At 44.4% G+C, this 22,413-nt stretch overlaps 1 protein-coding gene and 1 pseudogene across 1 annotated transcript in view; both read right to left on the reverse strand.

The window, feature by feature from the left end:
* LOC145401224 (uncharacterized) overlaps positions 1-22,413 on the reverse strand; it is a 107,787-nt gene that overhangs the window by 82,762 nt on the left and 2,612 nt on the right. The window lies entirely within an intron of this gene.
* On the reverse strand, positions 5,623-6,756 carry LOC145401234 (uncharacterized; annotated as a pseudogene).

The raw sequence follows: 22,413 nt of genomic DNA on the forward strand, positions 1-22,413 counted from the left end.
GCTGTGAATGCAGTCTTCAGACCATGTGCAAGTGTGGAAGTGGGGAGGCAGCCTCACTCATGGGTGAACTCCTTGTGGAGGAGGCACTGTTTCCCCCAGTTGTCACTGCCACAGAGGCTCCTCTGACTGGGATGCCTTCAGTGAGTGAGTGTTTTGAGAGGCTGGTGGAGCAACAGGATTTGTTCTTTTGTACTGTTGAGTTTCCTGGTGACATGATGAGGCTGAAGCCAAGGTGACCCAAGGACGGATAAACAGCCTCCTGACCTTGTCTTTGCCTCTGCAAAAGAAAGTTGCTCACAGGCTCAGATTCATGCAATCTCATTCTCAAATCTGTACTGGTCACACTGGGTTGATGAAGATGGATGAGCACCACAGCAGTTCTCACATGAAGGGGGGGTTCCGACAGTCAATCTCACCATGACAATCAACACCACAGTTGATACACACTTGTGGGAGACCCTGAAATTTTCTACAAAATGATCAACTGACATGCCCAAATCTCTGGCAATGTAAACATCTCCTGAGCCTTGGCACACAGACATTAACCCAAAGATGGTAGAAAGCTGCATCTACAACATCGGACAATATCAGCCAATCAAACACCAAAATCAGAGATAGTGTATCTGTCAAGACCCTGTTTACCTTCTTGATCCTTCCAACTTTCACCACTCTCTGGCATGCCAGCCCCTCAAGGAAGTCCTCCTCTGGGTGTCCACGGAAATCCTTGGAAAAGACTACTCTCTGGGTCTGGTTCAGGGTGGCATGAGAGGTGATCACCACTTCTTTGGACATCAAATCTTTGATGGCATGAATATGAGCATTTTCTTCAGCATCCTTGGTTCCAACAAGAAGAGACCCAACTGCCTGTGGGGCAACATTTGGGAATGACCCACAAGCCTTGACCAGGTCACAGGAAACTTTAAATGCATTTTGGTCTCTAACTGAAGTACCATCAGCCAGATTCAAGACAATGAATTTCTCATAGTCATCTGCATAAAGATACTGGCAACCATCTCAATGGTAGGATTAAAAGACTTGTTAGAGAGCTTGGTGCCTCTCCCTCAAGAACTCCTTTTACCTTTACTTCCAATAGCCTGATAGGGTTCAAATGTTACTATGCAGAACATATTAGTAGGAGTGTTCTGTGAGTACCCCATAACCCCTGGAGCCTGGGGAAGGACCAACAGCTCCTGGGATGGGGAAGAGTCATTTGGGGATCCAGTAGACTTGCAGGGTTTATCAACAGGAGATTCAGGACTCCCAAAGTGCCTGAGGTCAGCAGGAGGAATGTGACCAGTAGATGTCTTGTGGGCCTGCCCTTGTCAGATATGAAAATCAATTTTAGGGGGAAGATTCTGCCGTAAGATAACAAGTAAAACCTTCATTCCCCCCACCACCACCACATATGCCCAACAAAGGGAGGCGAAACAGTGATTAACAGAACACCTGATAGCCAAAGGAGTGTGAAAGAGTATACAGTATTCAGGTAACCACCACACAAACAGACAGCTGCTCTGGACAAGTAAAGTGGCAGGTCATGTGGTGCCCACTTGGCAAACTTGGTTGGGCCTCACTAGGCTGCTCGTCTAGCCAGACCAGGCAACCAAAGAGGCATGTTGCTAGATATACGATGGATGGTGTGGCATAGTTCATCCAACAGACAACCCGCCTCTTTCACATCATGGGATGCCACGCATGGAAAACACATGGGGAGGCAACATCTCTTCCTAAAGATGACTGGTGCTGGGGGACATCATCACCACCAGCTGACCCCCTTACCTGGGGATGGATATATGCTGGTGGATATCAGTCCTAATGAGGCAGCCAGGAACCTCACTGACCACACTTCAAGCCCCATCATAACTGCAAGGTGGATTCTACCTCAGAAAGATCAACAAATCATTACTAATTAGTTAGGAATCTGGATGTCTTAGCCATCTGGCTTAACCCTTTAACCGCGGGTATTGTTTTGGTCTGACTGTCCTCTCCCGCGGGGGTTTCAGCCAAATGTAAACAAACCTTTAACCCTTTAAGTCCGGGTCGGGTCTTAAGACGGGTTCTCTTGATGGATTCCGGGTCGGGACTTTTGAGTAAAAGAGCCTCAGGCAACGGGTGGCATCGTTTGATACCCCCAACCTTCCACGTTGCACTCAGAGGGGTCTGGGCTCTGACGTCATATGTAAACAAACCTGCTGGTACAAATGTACCGGGTTTTAGGGTGGATTTTTTTTTTATTTTCGCATTTTATGCTCAAATAATTACCTAAAAATGACTCATAAACCATAAGATAATTTTCTACAAACAAATATATGCCTAAAATCCTTCAAAAATATGCTGTAATAACAGTACATGTGACCGATTTTTTTTCACGTCTGCAACGCGCGGAGGTTAGGCAGCGCGATTGTGCGTAGCGTGGAGTTAGAGGGAAGTCTTCACTTTTCGCCCTCAGCACAGTATTCAGATGAGATGGCAGAACCGGACAGCAATTTGCAGAACTCTGAAGTGACTAGTAGACTTGATGAAGAGAGGGAAGTGCATGACATCACCGATTTTGAAGGATTTTCCGACAGTGATACACAAACTCCGTCAACCTCAGGGGTATCAGTGAGTAGTGCTGGCGTGAAACGTAAGTTATCGCCAGGTTTGGAGTACGATAGTGATGACCAGGAGAGTGGTAGTGACAGTGAGGGGATGGCACAGGAGAGTGGTAGTGACAGTGAGGGGATGGCAGACAGTGACAGTGATGGATTTATTCCCGTGAGTGACGAGAGTGATGATGATTCAGACCTAAGTGATGATGATGATGATCCCAGGGTGTGTGACCCTCCCCGTAGGCCTGGTGGTATTGGTAGTGCTGGTGGATCTGGGTTTATCTGGGCAAATGGTGATAGATTCATACCAAATTGCTATAGATTTGATGCAACTCACAGTGGAGTGACAAGGGCTGCTGGAGTAGACAAAAACAGTTCTGAAATGGAGTATTTTCTCCTGTTTTTTGATGGTGAAATTCTTGATTATTTGGTACAAGAAATAAGTTTTTCTAATAAGAAAAGAATGTTCTGTTCAAACTATAAGAAGAAGAAAAGTTTTGTTGAATGAGAGGAAATAAGTTCTGTTCTAATTACTGGTAGCATTAGTAAAGTTCAGAAGTTGAAATTACAATTTTTTGAATATGGAAACAAGTTCTGTTTTGAAAATAATTGTACACAGAAGCAAGAAATAAGTTTTTCTAATAAGGAAAGAATGTTCTGTTCAAGCTATAAGTGAAAACACCAGATAGAAAAAAGTTGTTTGTTTACTTTCTGCGGCATCCTCATGGATTACCCATACTGCATTCATCAGCTTCATCAGCTGTTATTTCAGTAATGGGTAGGTAAAATATATTTATTTTATTATTTTTATTGATATTTCATCATTATCCATCATCCCAAACACATAAATCATAAAAATATGACATGTCAAATTTCCCGAAACTTTTGCCTCCCGGGGCATGTCTGCGGATTCTGAATTGCCTCACAGAGGGGTTAAACCTTAATAACTTTGCACAGAATAAAGCTAGAGAAAAAAATAAGGTACCATTAGAAAGTACTAACCTTCAGCTTTCCATTGATGTAGGTTTCATGACTTTGTTGACTTTCACAGGACGGGCAGAGCCGTTAGAAGTGAGGGGTGTAAAATCACTATTTTTTCGCTCACACACCATTACCTTCACTCTTACACCATTACCAAATGCCAACCTCATTCTGATAATAATACTATAAACATATATGAACACTGCACATACGATAAACACCCACTCTGTGTTCACTGAGGCAGGTAAAAGGCACTGTAATTACCCGCACTTCACTGCCACATCAGCGGTGTTGTAATCACTATTTTTCGCTCACACACCATTACCAAATGCCAACCTCATTCTGATAATAATACTATAAACATATATGAACACTGCACATACGATAAACACCCACTCTGTGTTCACTGAGGCAGGTAAAAGACACTGTAATTACCCGCACTTCACTGCCATATCAGCGGTGTTGTAATCACTTTTTTTCGCTCACACACCATTACCAAATGCCAACCTCATTCTGATAATAATACTATAAACATATATGAACACTGCACATACGATAAACACCCACTCTGTGTTCACTGAGGCAGGTAAAAGGCACTGTAATTGCCTGCACTTCACTTCCACATCAGCAGTGTTGTTGCTCACACAGCTGGACAGATACTGATGCGTGTTTGGTCCGGAGTGGGGTGGGGGGCCCAGGGGGTGGGAGGTGGGGCCCCAGGGGGGGGAGGAGGGAGGTGGGGGTCGGCTGGAGTGAAAGAACTTAATAGCTACTCTCCCTTGAAACAATTGGCGCATGGAAAAAACGCGGGATATTCAAAATATTCACAAACATTCGAGAATGACACCCGCGGTTTGGTCCAGTTTTTGCAATGTCATTCTGGAATGACACCCGCGGTTAAAGGGTTAATACTGACAAAAAGAACATTACAGAATCTGGAGTATACAGTGCATATTGACAACACAGAATCTTCATAATCCTGAGCAGAGTGGGACTGGTCCTACTATAAAGTATAGCCCTTGTGCTGAAAAATGAGCACTGTAATCAAATGTGTAGAAGACACCCATTTACCAACACTGTGGCTCTTGGGTTCTGAAGTAAGAGCTGCTGTGTCTATAGCTAAACTTAGTCTGAATCTGGGCAGTGGAATAGGTCTGGTTGGCTCTAATGTTTCCAGCTGCTTGGACTGGTCATAAAGGAAGATGGACAAAGTTAGAAAGAAGACTCAAAATAAACTAAGGTTTAAGGCTGAAGGATTTTGCTTCATTCTCTCATAAAACCTGCTTGAACTAATATGGTATGCTCATTTAGGTTTCATGCAAAGTGCATCAGAACTTTACAACCAAGTCATCCCCTTCAGTTCTTGTAGACAAGGCTGTTTGGACCTAAGTTGGTGCTACTTTGGCTTGTTATCTACAAGGAAAAAATATCTACACCGAACTTTGGCTTGTTATCTACAAGGAAAAAATATCTACACCGAACTTTGGCTTGTTATCTACAAGGAAAAAGTACAGGTATCTACACCGTACAAATTTTATTTTGGAATGATATCTACATAGTAAAACATATTATAACATATATATAACATAGAGAAAATGTAATTGAAATATTAAAATTTTTTATTTTATTTATATTGTAGCAATAAACAGCATGTACATCGGCTAAAATGTCTACACTGTACAAATTTTAATTTGGAATGATATCTACATAGTAAAACATAATAACATATATATAACAGGGATAATTTAAGTAAAATATTAAAAAATTTTCTATTAATAATATTCTAGCGATAAACAGTACGTACGGTACATCAGCTAAAAATGCTAAATATAAGTCAGGAGCTACTTTTCTCATCTAGCAATAAACAGCATGTACATCAGCTAAAAATGCTAAATATAAGTCAGGAGCTTCTTTTCTCATCTAGCAATAAACAGCACGTACATCAGCTAAAAATGCTAAATATAAGTCAGGAGCTTCTTTTCTCATCATCAGCCAACAGAAGTAGTTTAGGTGCGATTGAAATGTCTTTGATTGCAGCCTCTCATTTCTTTCAATATACGAATCTTCGCATCAAGCCAGGATCTTTCAATTCCTTGTGTATGTGCTCCGGTGTTAGGATCGACGTAATATTGCTGATGATTTACGGAAAAATGACGAAAATTGAGTTGGTTTAAATTTGAGTAAGCTGGCCATTCGTCGGAATGGATTATTGAGCCTTCAGCGACTTCTCTCTGAATAATTGGTTGAAGTGTCTCACGGTCTCTTCTTTGAATGCAAAAATATCGGCAATCTGAACCTTTCTTCAAACTGAACACCCAAGGACCATCAATACGTCTTCCATGGTTACGGTTATTGTCCACTTCAGCTTCGCTGTCTGTTGAATTTGGAGCCCGGTCTCCTTGCAACATTCAGCCTCTATTGTATTTTCGCCGTCCTGCAAAGCGTGCTTCATCAATTTGCACAGGCTCTTCTTCAGTGCCTACCATTTGACCACGATTCTGGACTGAAACAATCGCTGTACAAACTTCTCTGCACATGTTGAACCAATCGTAAATTGCTTCGGTACCTCTACCAGTTAAACTTTGAACCAGATCATAAGAGAGGTCTTGTATAAAATAAAAGATCAATTCTAAAATTTGGCAAAGAGAGAGCTTGCAATTTAGTTTGTTATTTAAATCTGTGAAGTGGAAGAATGCACTGCCTCTGCGAACAGAACGAAAAGTTTGACATCCACGGTTTCTGCAACGAAGAACGGGCATAAATTCACCATTTCGTCTTCTTTTCCGAGCGTCCTTCATCTCTCCGCCACATCGATGACACGGTGAAACTGTTCTTCATCAAAAAGTCCATGTCTTCTTAAAAATGCCAGTACCTTAGATTCGTCGCTGATTTCGGTGTAGAATTCTTTTGTGAGCATCTTAAGGGCTGTGTCAATGACTGAAATATAAATGAGGATTTATGGAGGTTAGGAGGAATTAAGAAAGGTAAAGGACTGGCCTATCTTTGAAATCTAGGTAACAAAGTAGATTACAAGCAAATCTTTGGAAATTAGGTAACAAACTAGCTTGTAGATAACATACCAAAGCTGTCGAGACTGATGTCTATGGCGGAATGAAGTGTGCTGTTGCCACATATTGTTGAGTCGGGACCGGAGCTTCGACACTCGAACAGACATTCCACTCATGCATCACACTCTCTAACCATCTAGATCGCATACCAAAGTAGATTCATGACACATACATCGCAATATTAAGTGTAGATCGCATACCAAAGTAAATTCATGACACGTAGATAACAAGCCAAAGTAGCACCCCAAAGTTTATCAATGGAAAAGTTATTAAGCAGACCAAGATCTAATTACACTGAGGACCTAAGCTACAGTATTGATCACCTACAAAATTAGAAAGAGCTGGGTGCTAGGTCTAATACTGAGGAATTCCTTCTTAAGAAGTAATTCTTCTGGGAATGGTCATGCTAAACTCATACGCCAGTGGATCTTCAAAGGCAGCACAGTGTTTGAAAATTGAGTCTGACTGAAGACGCTAGCAGAAAAAGAGTTCATAAAGGAAATATAAAAAGATGTGTCTGTGTTACTTAGATAATCCATGGTTGGTAAAAATGTGTCAAAAGCCTTCCAATATGACTCATGCTATTTCTGTACAATAATATAAACCCTGGAGGGTGACCTATCTCTCCTGAACTTTGTGGAGAGGCAAGGAGACTTTACACAAAAACTTCTGGTATGTAATGTTAGTGACATCTCTACTGACCTCATGAAAGAAGTTTCAAAGTCTTTCATTGCCTGAGGTAAAGCAATGGGTGTGAATGTCAAAGATGTTGGATGAAATGCCCAGTCAGTGCCACAAATAACACTTTACCTCTGAAGCAATTGAACTTCTTGCCTTCTTTTAAGGGCTTAGATGCATTTCGTACTAGTGAAGAGTTTCAGATTAAGGCTATTACTTTGAAAACTTTAGGAATATTAAAGAACACCTTTGACTGCACTTTGACAAAATTTGAACTTAAAAGACAATAAATAAAGCAAAAAAAAATGAAAGACCCATTTTTTTGTGTCATTTTGACCCGCATTTTGTTTTTTCAAAACGTAATGTGGGACAAACTATTTGAGGTAGTGAGCTGATATTTTTGGGTGAAGAGTGTATATGATATATGTTAAAGTGTATACAGCTTTTGGGCATATGTACTCTACTTTAGCTTTTATAAATTAATGATTCTTGCCAAAATTTTTTTTGGGGGGGTCGTACAAGAAAATAATGGTTTAAAAAAGGCTGGTGCTACAGTGAGTCAGTTTCTACAGATGAGCTGTTAACAGTTTTTGCAGAAAAGCACTGGGATTTAAATGAGACCAAATCAATGAAGACTGAACCAGAAATGGAGTTGTTATTTCAGTTTGTCTGGAAAACTTACTTTCGAGAAAACGTGTGTCAAAGATGGCGTCGTATGTTTCTGCAGGTGGTTCTTTTTACATGCATTGTTAGTTTTATGTTTCTGACACCAACGCTCATACTTTTCTCTGTTTTTTTTTTTTTTCAGTTTGTTTTCCATTGTTTTGCACATCATGCATTTCTTTGATATTGTCTCAAAAATCAACCACAAAACCTAACACCACAACCCAGAGAACGTGCCATGACCCTGCAAGCGAACATTTCAAAATTTGTAGACAAAATATATTGTAAATCAAACACATGAGTAAAGAACATAAGAATGACAAGAAAAAAATATAATAAAGATGTTAAAATGCCCGCCGTGCCCGCCGCAGGACCTCCCACCTCACCACCCCCCACACCACCACTGAGCCGCCACCCCACCACCACCCCGGGAGGACACACCGGTGAGGTTAGTGACCCCGGGCAAGAGGGTCATCAGGGCATCACGGCCCTGAGCCCCTATTCCCCGCAAGTGCCCCAACCCCAGGTGATCAGGGGAACCGAACTACTGTGCGGGCGGGGTAGTGATCGTCAGACCAGGGGTGGGACTGAAAAGAATTCAGTCCCAGGTAACACCGTATTGACGGTCTTGTTACACCCTCTAGGGCGGGAGGCCCAAGGCTACGGCCTAAAGAAAGAGAAAGTGACATACATAGGCTACGGCCTAACAGAGTGTGTAAAGGGGAAGGTGACCAAAGGCTCCGGCCTTAACACACTGAGGAGAGAGAGTTGCCTGTGTGCATCCCTCTCCAGTTGCTCTTTGGCTACGGCCAGAATACGTTCCAGGGTAGAGAGACTCTGCTACCGTACGTGTAGCGCTACCCAATTACGGAAGCGGCGTCCCGGGGTCGGTACCTTGCCGCAACGGACAGGCGAACCAGTTCACCCGTTAGTCGTCTTCCGTACGGGCAGACACTCAGCTCCGGCCGGGGCACGTACCAGGGTAGAGAATTCCCTGCAGGTAGGATCTGTCCGTATTGGAGAGAGTGTGGCCTCTGAGCCCCTCACTCCGGCTTGTCCCCTACTGCGGGAGGAACACCACGCCGGCGGTACCTTGCCACGGCGAAAGGGCGACCTCGATCACCCTATAGGTGTCCCCTGTACACCGGGCAAGTTCACGGCTACAGCCAAGGTGCACAATAGGTGAAGGAGAGCCCCGGCTCAGGCCTATAGACACACTCAAGGGACCACGAAGAGCGTGAGTCTCCCTTTAGCCTCTTTCCCTTCGGGGAGCCCTTCGTCGCCATCCGGGCTTATAGGCCCGGAGGAGGCACTAGAGTGGTGGCAAGGCCCAATATCGGACCTACCGCCCACACCCGGGAGTTCTTTGACCCTGCCAGAGCCCTGCAGGAGATGCTGCCGCAGTCCAGCCCTGACGGCGCCTCTCCCCCTGAGCACCCGCAGTCCCAGGACGCCCAGGCCCGCCGCTGCAGTCTACAACGAAGGCGATCCAGGCTCCCTCACTCCCCGGAGGCATAGGAAGCAGGCCCGACTGCTCCGGCTGTTCGGCCCTAGTCCCAAGGGCCACCGATCAGGTCGAGGCCCCCAGACCACAGGGCCTCCCTGCACCACACCGGTGCGGCCCTAATATAGGAGCCGCCCCTCAGGTCGAGGCCCCAGACAGGTGAGCCTCCCTGACAGTAAGTGAAACAGTGATCTAACAAACCCAGGAAACATGGGTAAGACGGTGACAGTGACAGTGATCCAGAGTATAGTGACAGTGCTTACACGGAAAATATATTAAACAGTGGCCTAACAGAAATTCGTGCCATCAGGGTAAGAAGTGTATATTGAAAAATAATTCAGTCCCTCCCCGCATCAAGGAACCAGGGTGAAATGCGTGGCTTTAACGGACACACATACGGTACTCCGGAATATTCCGGAGAATACCATAGTATCCCCGACAACGAGGCGAACCAGAAACAACGGAGTTTGCCCACGAGAATGCCGACACCCCCACTCGGACCCCACAGGGTAGCCGCCACCAGCCACCACCATTCCGGGCAACAACGACGTATGTCAGCCCGGGCCGTGCACCCCTGTGACATTCAACCACCACGCCGCCGCCACCGTAGGTGAAAGACACTACCTTCGCGTGGCGGAATCACCGAGTTAGCTAGGGGTGGAGTCAGAAACTATACTCCAGGCAGCGCCCCTAAGGTAGAGACGATCTATGGTCGCTCTAATAGTGTCAAGGTAGAGACGATCTATGGTCGCTCCCATCAAAACCCGGTAGAGACCATCAATGGTCGCTCCCATAAAAACAAGGTAGAGACGATCTATGGTTGCTCCCATAAAAATCAGGTAGAGATGATCAATGGTCGCTCCCTGAAAGCTCAGGTAGAGATGATCGACGGTCGCTCCCTCAGCACTCCGGTAGAGACGATCAATGGTCGCTCCCATAAAAAAAGATAGAGACGATCTATGGTCGCTCGCATAAAAATCAGGTAGAGACGATCAATGGTCGCTCCCTGAAAGCTCAGGTAGAGACGATCGACGGTCGCTTCCTCAGCACTCCGGTAGAGACGATCAATGGTCGCTCCCATAAAAACAAGGTAGAGACGATCTATGGTCGCTCCCATAAAAATCAGGAAGAGACGATCAATGGTCGCTCCCTGAAAGCTCAGGTAGAGACGATCCACGGTCGCTCCCTCAGCACTCCGGTAGAGACGATCGATGGTCGCTCCCAGGGTATAGTAAGGAGGAAAGACCTCCCTGTTTCCCCCGGCCTCTGTTCCCTGCGCGAGGCCCTTGAGAAGACCCACCTGTCGGGCCCCCGTGACAGCCGCTGCCGCAGTCCTCCCCTGTCGGCGCCCCTGCTCATAGGAGACCGCAGTCCGTCGCCTCTTCCGGCCCGCCCTAGGACACCCGGGCGAGACCTCACCACGCCCCCGCGACGCTGGGACCTGACCCAGAGGTTCCTAGCCCTCTTCGGCCCCAGTCCCAAGGGCCTTACACCGGAGCCCAGTCCGGAAACCCCCGGACGTGAGAGGACGCCCTAGCGAGTCGCCCCGTGCCCTCCCGGCTCGCCCTACCCTGACGACGCCCTCAGTCCGACCGGATCATCACTGAGGTAACCGTGTTTCTCTCCACGAGAAATACGAGTGATCCTGTAATAATCGTGAAGTAGGTTAAGTGTGACTCCTTTCCTCTTAAAATAAGACTATAGTCTGACAAATCTAAACGTAGGGTTTTGGTGGAGTCAGCCCCTCCCTGCACTGTTGCCACGTTTCCGAGCTGACCTCTCCATCAGCGATGACCTTGACACTGTTTCCCTCTTGTGATCTCCGTTTTTCTAATACCCCCTATACCCCTGCCACCAACACCCCCTATACCCCTACCCCCAACAACACCCCCATCAACAACACCCGCTATACCTCCACCACCAACACCTCCTATAAATATAGACCCCCACCATCAACACCTGTATAATAATTAGCCGTTGATAATTACTATGCTATTTTATTGAGAGCATACGGAAATGTAACCTACCGTACCGTAACTGCTTGACTCTCTCTCTCTCTCTCCTCCTTCTCCTCCTCCTCCTCCTCCCAGGTGCATTGGGAAACATTCTACCCTATTGCTCAAACTCCCATCTGTCTTAATCCTTCCCACTGCCTTCGTTCCTAAATCCCTTAATTGATCTATTTTTAACCTAAGTGTCCCCACACCTTTTAAATCATTTACCTCTCTGTCACTATTCTCCACCATATGTATCAACTTGTATTATATTGTGTATAGAACTTTCATACTGTATGCTGTACTACTGTATAATGTATAAGAATACCCACTGTTTAGTGGAAATAAAGTTTTATTATTATTATTATTATTATTATTATTATTATTTCTCTCTCTCTCTCTCTCTCTCTCTCTCTCTCTCTCTCTCTCTCTCTCACGTGTCGCGTGAGTGCTGCCACCCCAGAGTTGTTTGATATATTTATTTTAATTATGAAAGGAACGCCTCTTCCCACTTTTATCCCTTCAAATTTTCTTGCAATTATACTTGCTAAATTAATTAGCAATGTTAGAAGTGTTGGGGAAGTAAATAATAATTAGAATATTTTTAGAGCAACACTGCCAAATTTGTATGCCACGTTTCTCTATTATCATTTAATATAGTATGCAGAATAGTTTTATTCTTCCTTGATACATGTCAGCTCTTTCATTACAGTTATATTAGTATGAGTTATGTTTATGTATCATTCCTACTACACAAACCACAGGCGTTATACAGCGTAGGGTTAGGAAACATGGCACAGTGCAGGGAGGGGGTGACTCCACCAAAACCCTACGTTTAGATTTGTCAGACTATAGTGCAGTAATTTCATATAATTTCCATTGGGGTAAACCAGGACATATATATATTCACACACACCACAAAGCCAGTCAGGAGACAGGACGTGTGTGCTGGGCATTCCCCAGGTCCTGTTCTCCCCACTTACTCTCTTTTAATCAGCCCATACACCACTGACCGGGCTAATGTATGGCCCGGCCTGCACTATATGTGCAGGGAATCTTTCAACAAACAAACAAACAACCAGGACATAATACTCCGTTCAAGGGCGAGAATGTGGGTAGAGACCTCAAGTGAAAATACATGCGAGTGTCATCCCGAAGTTTTCTAAGGACTTCTCTCGAGCCCGAAGAAAGACTAACACATTGGAGTGCTATTGGCTAAGCTCTGAGTAATATAGTGGAATAGAATTTACGAGGGTTCCGACTTTGTTACGCGTTGGGAAGTGCGAGTCTACATAATATACCGGGGAGATGTGTAATATAAAAGTTGTGCCGACAGAAACCTAGCGTCACCAAAACAACGAGGACAGCGAGTAATAACTATATTCCCCTGCTCCGCACGCTATCCCTAAAAACTCTCTCCATTCCTCACCCTCGCTCTTAAAGTCCAAATAAGAACCAGAGTTAATTGTCAAAGAATTCTTGCCAACAGAAAACACCTAAACTCTCTTGCTAATATCGGACCTCATTAAATATTACCATAACTTCCCCCTCGCCGTTCTAAGTCACTCGCCGTGTCTCCCTACTTCCCCCCCCCTCCTGGCAGATCACAAACCCCCCCCCCTTCTCCCCTCACGCGCTCCGCGCGCACGGGTATTTACTGTACTCCTAGTACTAAGATTTGTTGTATTGTCATTAATATCTAGGAAGCAAGTATCCTGCGAGATACACAATATTTTAGATAAGGTTTTATATTGCTCTATATTGTGATGTAATGTCTACTGAAATGTCTTGTGTCTGACTGAAATAATACACGTGTATGGTGTTGCCGAAGGTTTTTATGTCCTGCCTCTCTTCATTGCACTAGCTCCGGTCTCGAAAGAGGACCCCGCTCCGTGTTGAGTTGATTTGGGACGAGAAGTCGAGCTAAATTCTACTCAGCATTACACAGGGAGTTTTCTGTGAGTCTAGAGGTAGGTGCGCGGGCGAGTCGAAAGATAAGTGTACGTGTCCCCGTGACCTGGTGACAGTGTCGAGTGTCGCTATCCGCACCCTGCCTCTATTATGGTAATATCCGCGAAACAGACTCTCAATCTCAATAACCTTAAAGTGAACAGCCCCAGTTTATTATTATCTTGCAGTGACATAATAATTCCATACAATTAATTCAAGTGAACAACGCCAGTTGCATAATTACCCTCCAAGTGACATTAAAGGATACCCGCGATCTCCCTGTGCCATAGTGATAATATATATATGTGATCATTCTGTGAAGCCGAGTGTAATCCTGTATCTCTGTTCCTCTATATGCTAAATATCATTGTATGTACACTGTTATGAGTAGGACCTAAGTAATAGATGTGATACGGTATACTGCCTATTTTTATGTCCTGTTCCTTTGTTAGTGCATTACATCCGGTCTAGCAAAAGGACCCCGTTCCAGTAGCTCGTGTTTTTACGACGAGAAGTCGCCTTAAAAACACAGCATTACAGATGTTTCTTACCATCATAGCTGACGTCTATGTCAAGTACACCATCATCGTCAGGAAGTCTCTTCATCACTGTTACGTAGTATTCTCTGATTTTTGGCACACACGCTTCTATCATTTTTCTTGCCTTCAAATTGGCCACATTAACTATGAGGTTTTTGTACCGATAAAGGTACGGAACTCCATCACAAGAAGCCCTAGAGAAGCACAAAATCCCGTCACAGAGCGATAGCCAACACCACACAGAGCAGTATAAACACATCGCATTGACTGGGGATAATATTTGAACTTTCCTTCTTTCTTCACTGGCTCGTTGTTAGTGTTAAACAGGTCTAAATTACACTCTGTGCAAAATACTCGTACTGTAGTGTCAATACCACTACCAGAAAGTGTTATGTCAAAGTCGACTTTTCCATAACTATTGCTGAACACCAAACTTTTCAGTGACTACATAAACACTTTTCTTGATGAGTATTGTGTCACTATCCCCATTTTCTGCCACTTCTTCGCCTTCAAAGAATATTCTGTAGCAACAGGTGTTGTGTGGTTGAGGGTCCAGGGATGAGGGGGAGATGACAGAGAAGGACGCGTTGTAACAGGCTGACCGGCTGATCCCGCTTCCATTCCGCCTGCGTTTCTTACTCTCCTCCATTATTTCTCTTCTATCCTTACACCTCTTGCGTCTCATAAGCATCTTCTTGGATTGACGAGGCATAATGGTTGCAAAAAATGTCACAGTACGGCTGGAGTGGGAAATCAGAGCAAAATAATATCGCCGGTAAACAAACTATACATGAAGAGAGAACCTGTATTTTTTTCACAGGAAAAATCATCAGAGAAATTACCAATATGCCGGAAACCGAACCCGGGACTCTCAGGGGAGAGCCAGGCAGCATACCACTACACCACGACCAGGTAAAAGTTAACTCACGTTGTCACAATCTTGTAACCAACGTCCCTCCGCCCCCACTGTGGGCATCAAGAGGATGAGTTAACCCCCTGGCACTCGGGCAAGTAGATGCTTTTAATCTATCCCAAACACTTACGGCAAGTCAGAATGAAGAGAGAACCTGTATTTTTTTTCACAGGAAAAATCATCAGAGAAATTACCAATATGCCGGGAATCGAACCCGAGACTCTCAAGTGAGAGCCAGGCAGCATACCACTACACCACGACAAGGTAAGAGTGTTTTCACGTTGTCACAATCTTGTAACCAACGTCCCTCCGCCCCCACTGTGGGCATCAAGAGGATGAGTTAACTTTTACCTGGTCGTGGTGTAGTGGTATGCTGCCTGGCTCTAAAACTATACATGCTCCACATTGCCTGAAGCGGGACTAGGGACGCCGAGTACAGAAGTAGGCCAAGGCCTTCACATTCAAACGTGAGCTAAAAGTGCCATATGTCACCAGAAAACAAAAATAAACCTGAAAAATAACTAAGGAATAAAGAAATCAGCTGAGAGAGTAAATGTTTCTGGCTTTGTTGACATCGCCAAACTCGCCCACGTGGGTGTGTAGCTCTTTAAATATACGCCAGGATTTAGGAAGGGAAAAGGGTGTGTAGATCAAATATTTGTTCTAAGATGTTTAGTGGAGAAGTATCTAGAGAAGGGAAGGAAAGTGTATGCTGCCTTCATGGACTTGGAGAAAGCTTATGACAGAATAGATAGGCAAGGTATGTGGAGGGTATTAAGAATATATGGAGTGGAGGGGAAATTGTTGAGTGCTGTGAAGAGTATGTACGAGGGAGCTAGGGCTACGGTGAGAATGGATGGTGAGCTGAGTGAGTTCTTTGATCTCAATGTGGGACTGAAACAGGGGTGTGTGATGTCCCCATGGCTGTTTAATATATATATGGATGGGGTTGTAAAGGAGGTGCAAGGTAGGGCAGTGGATGTGGGGGTGGCCCTAATGAATGAGGGTGAGATTTGGAAGCTTCCGGTGTTGCTGTTTGCTGATGATACAGTATTGTTGAGTGAAGATGAATGGGAGTTGCAAGGTTTGGTGAATGAATTTGGGACAGTGTGTAGGAGGAGGAAGCTGAAAGTTAATGTAAACCAAAGTAAAGTTATGGTGTTTGAGAGGAATGAAGTCACAGAGTGTGCAGTGAGGTTGGATGGTGAGGATATGGAGAATGTGACTGCATTCAAGTACTTGGGTAGTGTGATGAGTAAGGATGGAACTTTGGGGGAGGAAGTACGTGAAAGGGTACAGCAGGGAAGAAAGGTTGTTGGTACACTGAAAGCAGTGATGAGAAATAGGGAGGTGAGTATGGAAGTTAAGAAGTCACTGCATGATGGTATTGTGATCCCTACCCTGATGTATGGAAGCGAGGCGTGGACCTTGCAAGAGGGGAACAAGTCAAGAGTGAGAGCAGTGGAAATGAGTTACTTGAGAGGAGCATGTGGAGTGACGTGGAGGGACAGGTTGACGAATGAAGAAGTGAAGGAACGTTGTGGGGTAGATGTGGATGTGGTTGAAAAGATTAGGAGAAATACACTGAGGTGGTTTGGACATGTGGAGAGAATGGAGAATGAAAGACTGACTAAGAGGGTGTATGTAGGTGAGGTGGAGGGAGGGAGAGGGAGGGGTAGACCGAGGATGAGGTGGAGGGATGGAGTTGAGAGGTATATGAGGGAGGGGGGGCTGAGTTGGGGGGAGGGGAGTCAAATGGTGGGTGACAGAGTGACTTGGAGGCGTTTTGTCTGCGGCCACCCTTTGCGGGATTAGGGCGTCAGGCTATAGATAGATAGATAGATAGATAGTCCAGACATTCTCTGTCCCTGGGAGGCATGCTGACCAAAGGAGTGTGTTGAGTTTTGCTCCTAATGAAAAAAAAAATTCAAAAACAGATGTGCATCCAACCTGGACATTCCATGGCAATGAGTACCATCTTGAAGTCCATCCTGAACATGAGAGACCTGTCCTTAAGTGATAGACTGTGTAACTGTAGGAAGAGCAGCACCACTTAAAGCTACTTGGCATTTACGTGAAGCTGACTGAGATGCACAGACCTCCTTCACTGGTTCTGGTGGCCTTCAAAAGAGAGAAATATTGCCATATTCATCAGGATATCTAAGTTCAACTGAGGAGGTGTCTAGTGAAGAGGCATCGCCCAGCTTTCAATCCAACTGTATTACTGCATGAAGTGTAACATCAGAGGCACAGTGTACTGGTTAGAGAGCATCTTGAGGAAAGCATCTTAATCAAAGATGGTGGAGAATAGATAAGACAGAATTACATAATCCAAATTATGCAAAAGTCACATGCCCATCAGGGGTTGCCAAACTTCATAGACTCTATCCAACTTTAGATGATAAGACAACATGATGGGGGATAAGTATGTACTGTATTGGTTACCATATGGAAGAAATGTTGGTTTTAGAATAAAACCCTCTATTTGCAAGCCCAAGGAATGTAGTTACTACTCTTTCAGTGACACTGCTATGGCTTTGGGTAACATATTTTGCTTTGAGGAGAAAAATAACCGATGAAATGACACCAGCAAGGTCACATATATCCAGTGGACCCTCCTGATAACCTTGTGTGATCAGACAGCCCCAGGCACTTATTTGTATCCTGGTGCATGTCAATTGCCAGCTGCTTGTTATCATTTAAAGTATTCAATTGCACAGGATGGTAGGAGCAAATGAGGAAGCATGAAGGCTGGAGGGAGTGCACATCTTATCTGGGAGGGCTGTTTGAGGGCATTATATTCCTTGGGCTTGCAAATGGAAGGTTGTATTCCCAAACCCATCAGTTCACAAGACCCATCAAAATGTAGTACCCTAATAACTATGAATACCACCTGCAAGAGGGGGTTCACACAGACTCAAAACCCAAACCAAGTGCCCCTCTGCAAGGAAGTTACAATAACCTCATAACGTGTGAGATGGTACTCTGAGAGGGGCACAAGAGACACATCTTGATGTGCAAGTTCGGTGAGAATAAAGACAACATACAATTGTATGGTTTAATATTAGTGTTGCAAAAGTTATACAAATGTAGACAGCACTCATGGTGCAACATTTACTGTCATAGAGGCATTACACGCTGAAATTCATAAAGTTACAGAGACTTCACAGGAAGTTTCTTAATCAGAACCTGCTCTACGGTAGATATTGCAAAGATTGTGATTCAGGGTTATTACCATACAAATAACCAGTCATTGTAGAAAGCTCAGCTCACAAAAGGAAAAGAATTATTTGAGGAGCCTGTAGGAGTAGGACCTGATCATGACCAAGAATGGTGTTCTAAAATTTTCTGACAGGATCAGTGAATAACAGTTATAACAATAAGTGTAAGGATGAATGATGGGCCTAAATTTGGAAGAAACCAATCTGATGTCTGAGATTCACATATTCAACGTGGAAGGGGGAGACACCAGGAACCTGACGGTCATATGCTCCTCACCCCAGGCCACTGAATGAGCACATAGCTTGAACCAGGTGATACATTGGCAGGGGAGACACCAGGACCCCAGTAGGCTGCATCCCTCACCTCTCTAAAACAGGAGACTTGCCATCGCCCGGAAGGCACGCTGAAACCATCATGGCATGCTTGCTTCCCTGTGCCTAATGTTGACTGAGGGAGCAATGGGAACAGGCCACTCACTGACCCTAGCCACCTCAGAAAAGGGTAGTCACAGGCACCAGGTTACCATGGCATGGCACACAAAGGCGCCGCATGACTCATGCCACCGGCATACATTGCGTAGGGGCAGGAAACCTGCAGAAGTGATGTCTAAAAACTCAGAAACAGCAGACAGAAGAAGAGACAAAGAAGAAGATAAATCTCAAGAACCAGGGAATGGTTGGAGACTGGGAAAGGATGAGGGATATGGGGAAGAAAGAGAAATGAAAAAATATCCAAGGCTCGATCATAAGGTGAAGAAAGCAAGGGAGAAGACTGCCCAAATAATGCATTCTCAAGGCTCAGATGAAAGTCTCAGTTGATCTCTGAAGGAATTTGAACTCAAGGAACCAGTGGTGGGAAATGACGGTAGCTGACACAGGCTTAAAAAAAATAAAAATTAAAAAAACATAAATAAATACAGAAAACAGTTCAGCTCGTGGCAGGTAAACACTCAGAAAAGAATGAAAAAATACAGCTGACAGTTGGCATGCACTGGGATACTTATCAACATCTGGGGCTATCTGATCACAGGAGGTTGCCAGGAGATGGTCCAGTGGATGAGTGTGCCCTTGCCACTGTCAGGTCATCAGTGTAATTGTTTTCTTCTGACCGAAATACGTTACCCGATGCCATGGCAATGTCTAGGAATGAGTACCAATAGTGGCTATTAGAGCACTACCTTTGGACGGATCTTGTCATTATTTTTTATTTATTTTTTTCCTTCATGCACATATAGAATACTTGAGAATATCATATAATTCATTTCACAATTACCTAAAGGTTTGGTCATGTTAAGAGAGCTGTGTCATTTAACTCACCAATGGTATCTAAGTTATCAAATGCATTCGACCACTTCCTTACTCCATCCTTATTACTCTGACCTAGGTTACATGAACCATGACTGATACTGGGTGTAACGGTCCACACACTTCCTTAACATTTTTATCTCTCTTTCTTTTTTCAGCAATGGAAAGTATAATGGAAGTGGCAATATAAGAGTACTGTATATTAATCTTATACACTTAGTTTCATACCTCACTTAATTCTCTCAAGAAGTTGGGTGAAAGTCACCACAATACTGATGCAGAGCAGAAAGATGCTGAGAGTCAGGGTAAAATATATAAGTGACAGCAAGTAACTGACACAGGGCTTCAAGATCAGGAATGCCCACTCCATCAAGAGAGATTTCATGGCCATTGATCACCATGTTAATGTGCCATACTTAAAATTTCTTCCTGACTTCCTTGCACAATCCTAGGAATATAAGACCATTACTCCCAGTCTTTCATTTATGCAACAGGTCAACTCTGGAACTGTCTCTGTCTGTCTGTATTTCCTACTCCCTATGATCTCCAGTCTTTCAAACGCAGTGTGTCCAGGCACCTCGAAATGAATGGATCTTGAATTTGGCTCTCTTTTGTATTGTTTTTCTTTTTTTCTTGGACAGAATGGTTTGCAGGCTCCTGGCCTCTGGTTCCTTATCTCTTGCATAAAAAAAAAAAAAAAATAGTATGTAACTACAGTACTTACAAATGAATGTCAAATCATTTGAGTAAGAAACTACTTGTAAATGGTTCATGTCAATTTATGATGGTAAAAAAATATACTCTAACCTTGACTGCCTGATTGGTTACAATAGAACAATCATGGCATCAAGGTGGCATAACAACAGAGGTCAGAATGTCTTTGATATACAGAAACTAGATGTAAACATGACAAGCGCTGCCATTTGTCATGGGTAGTAGCAATAGTACTTGTAACCCCAGGTTAATGTGAATGTAAACTCAGTTGACTGCAAGCTGAAGTTAACTTTCTCTTACAGTCCACCATCCCCCTTTCACAGGACAAGGAGGCAGCTAACATACCCTGGCAGCAAAGCTGCCCAGATATATCAGTGGTTCAGTGAGAAGGCATTCCTTTCTAGGATATCAATCTTGGGTTAAGTGCCAAAGTGCGTGTGGCTAAAGTGAGAGCCAAATCTGAGACATGGTCTCTAATTTCATCATTCTTGTCTTACTTCTATCATCTCTGGTTCCAGTCTTTGGAGATGAGGACTATGCTGCTCGAGAGTGTCAGTACCCAGTGACATGGCTTGCCAAGAGGGATGCCTGTTGGTGTGAAATTGAGTGACCCTACGAGAGCTTCTTCTTTTTTATATGTGGTGGTCTTTGAAGTGAACATTTGAAAAGGTGGCAGTGGCAGCAGATTCTGTCATCTGGTGATGGGACAGTAAGAAAGTCATCATGTCCTAAGACACTGCCAGCCAGACCACTTGTTTCGTGGGTTTTGTATGACTTCCTGTCATTGAATACGAAGCCTATATACTGTACTGATAGCCTGAGAGTTGATCAGTGCAACTGCTTGCTTGTAGCTGGACTTGCTCAAAGCTATAAATACCAGTAGCTGAGAAAAGCTAGCATGGCTGTTCCTCTTGACTGGCTTTTGCCAAGATATACTTGATCAGCTTTGTGAAAACCCTGAGTACTAGACCAAGGCTGAGCTGTACTGCTTGGAAATTGTTTGTAGCCTGGCCTGTTTGGAAGGCCAGATACTGCACTTGAGTTACCTGGACAACACTGGAATGTTTCAGTAGGCAACCCAGTAGTTAAATGATGCTAGCTACAGAAGTCTAATGGGTCTAATGGTGTACACTCACCACCCTCAATGAATGTACCTGAATAAATTTGTTCATGCGGCTCAAGTCAATGACTAGCTGCCTTTTGTTCCAGTCCTCAAGAGGGACTGTTGTTGTCGTGGTCTCGGACTCATCTGGACAAGAAACTAGTGAAATGCAGGTTGCAGCTGCCCTTCTCCTGCTATGCACCATCTTCCTTTGGCAGATAGTAAGTTGAGGGAAACTTGTGTAACCTGGCAGTACAACCTTTCAGTTCTGTTGGAGACAATGGGGACTGAAAGGACAGGACATGGACCCTGGAATGTGAGTCTGCCCCACTATGCCCTGGCTCAAGAGTTTCTAGAAGGAAACTTGAAAACCTGGAAATTTTCTTACTTTTCCTATATATTCACACTGAAACAGGTGTCAGAGCCATTGCCAGGAAAGGCCATGCTGGGCTACACTCAGGCTCCAAGATCTTGAAGGAGATGCATGTCCCAGGGCATGTATGTACTCCATGCTTAGTGAGACATTTTGTCATAGAGGTGGTGGTTAAGAAAGGAAAGTCACTGGGGCCAGTCAGTGTCAGAGTGACCAAGTTTTGGTTCCTTGTCACTGAAATCTTGTGCTGCACATGTTTATCCTATCTAGGGATTGAACAGAGCTAAGCACCAGGGCCCTGAGAGTTCTGCTTCCTTTGAGGTTGGGTACTGGATCTACAGTAGAGTGAGATGGAGATGAGTGTGGAGTGGCATGCTGCCATCCGAGGAATGACCCTCCGCTCCTACTTCTGAAGCCCAGAGAATCATTTGATATTCCAAAAGGAGAATGCTGCCATGTGGGGAATGGCCCTCCACACCTACTTCTGGAGCCTGGAGAATCATTTGGTTTTCCGAAGGGAGCATGCGGCCATCTGGGAAATGACCTTCAGCTCGTACTTCTGAAGCCAGGAGAATCACTTGGTTTTCCAATGGAAGTCTCCATAACCACTGTCTGAAGCAAGCATGATGTGGCTTGATATGTAGCTGCTAGCCATAACCACTGTCTGAAGCATGCATGATGTTGCTTAATGTATACCTGCTAGCCATAACCACTGTCTGAAGTATGCATGATGTTGCTTAATATATAGCTGCTAGCCATAACCACTGTCCGAAGTATGCATGATGTTGCTTGATGTACAGCTGCAAGAGTGACTCCT

This window comes from Coenobita brevimanus, chromosome 6 (genome assembly GCF_032717465.1).
Source record: "Coenobita brevimanus isolate Jiangsu-jjx chromosome 6, ASM3271746v2, whole genome shotgun sequence".
Classification (NCBI taxonomy): domain Eukaryota; kingdom Metazoa; phylum Arthropoda; class Malacostraca; order Decapoda; family Coenobitidae; genus Coenobita; species Coenobita brevimanus.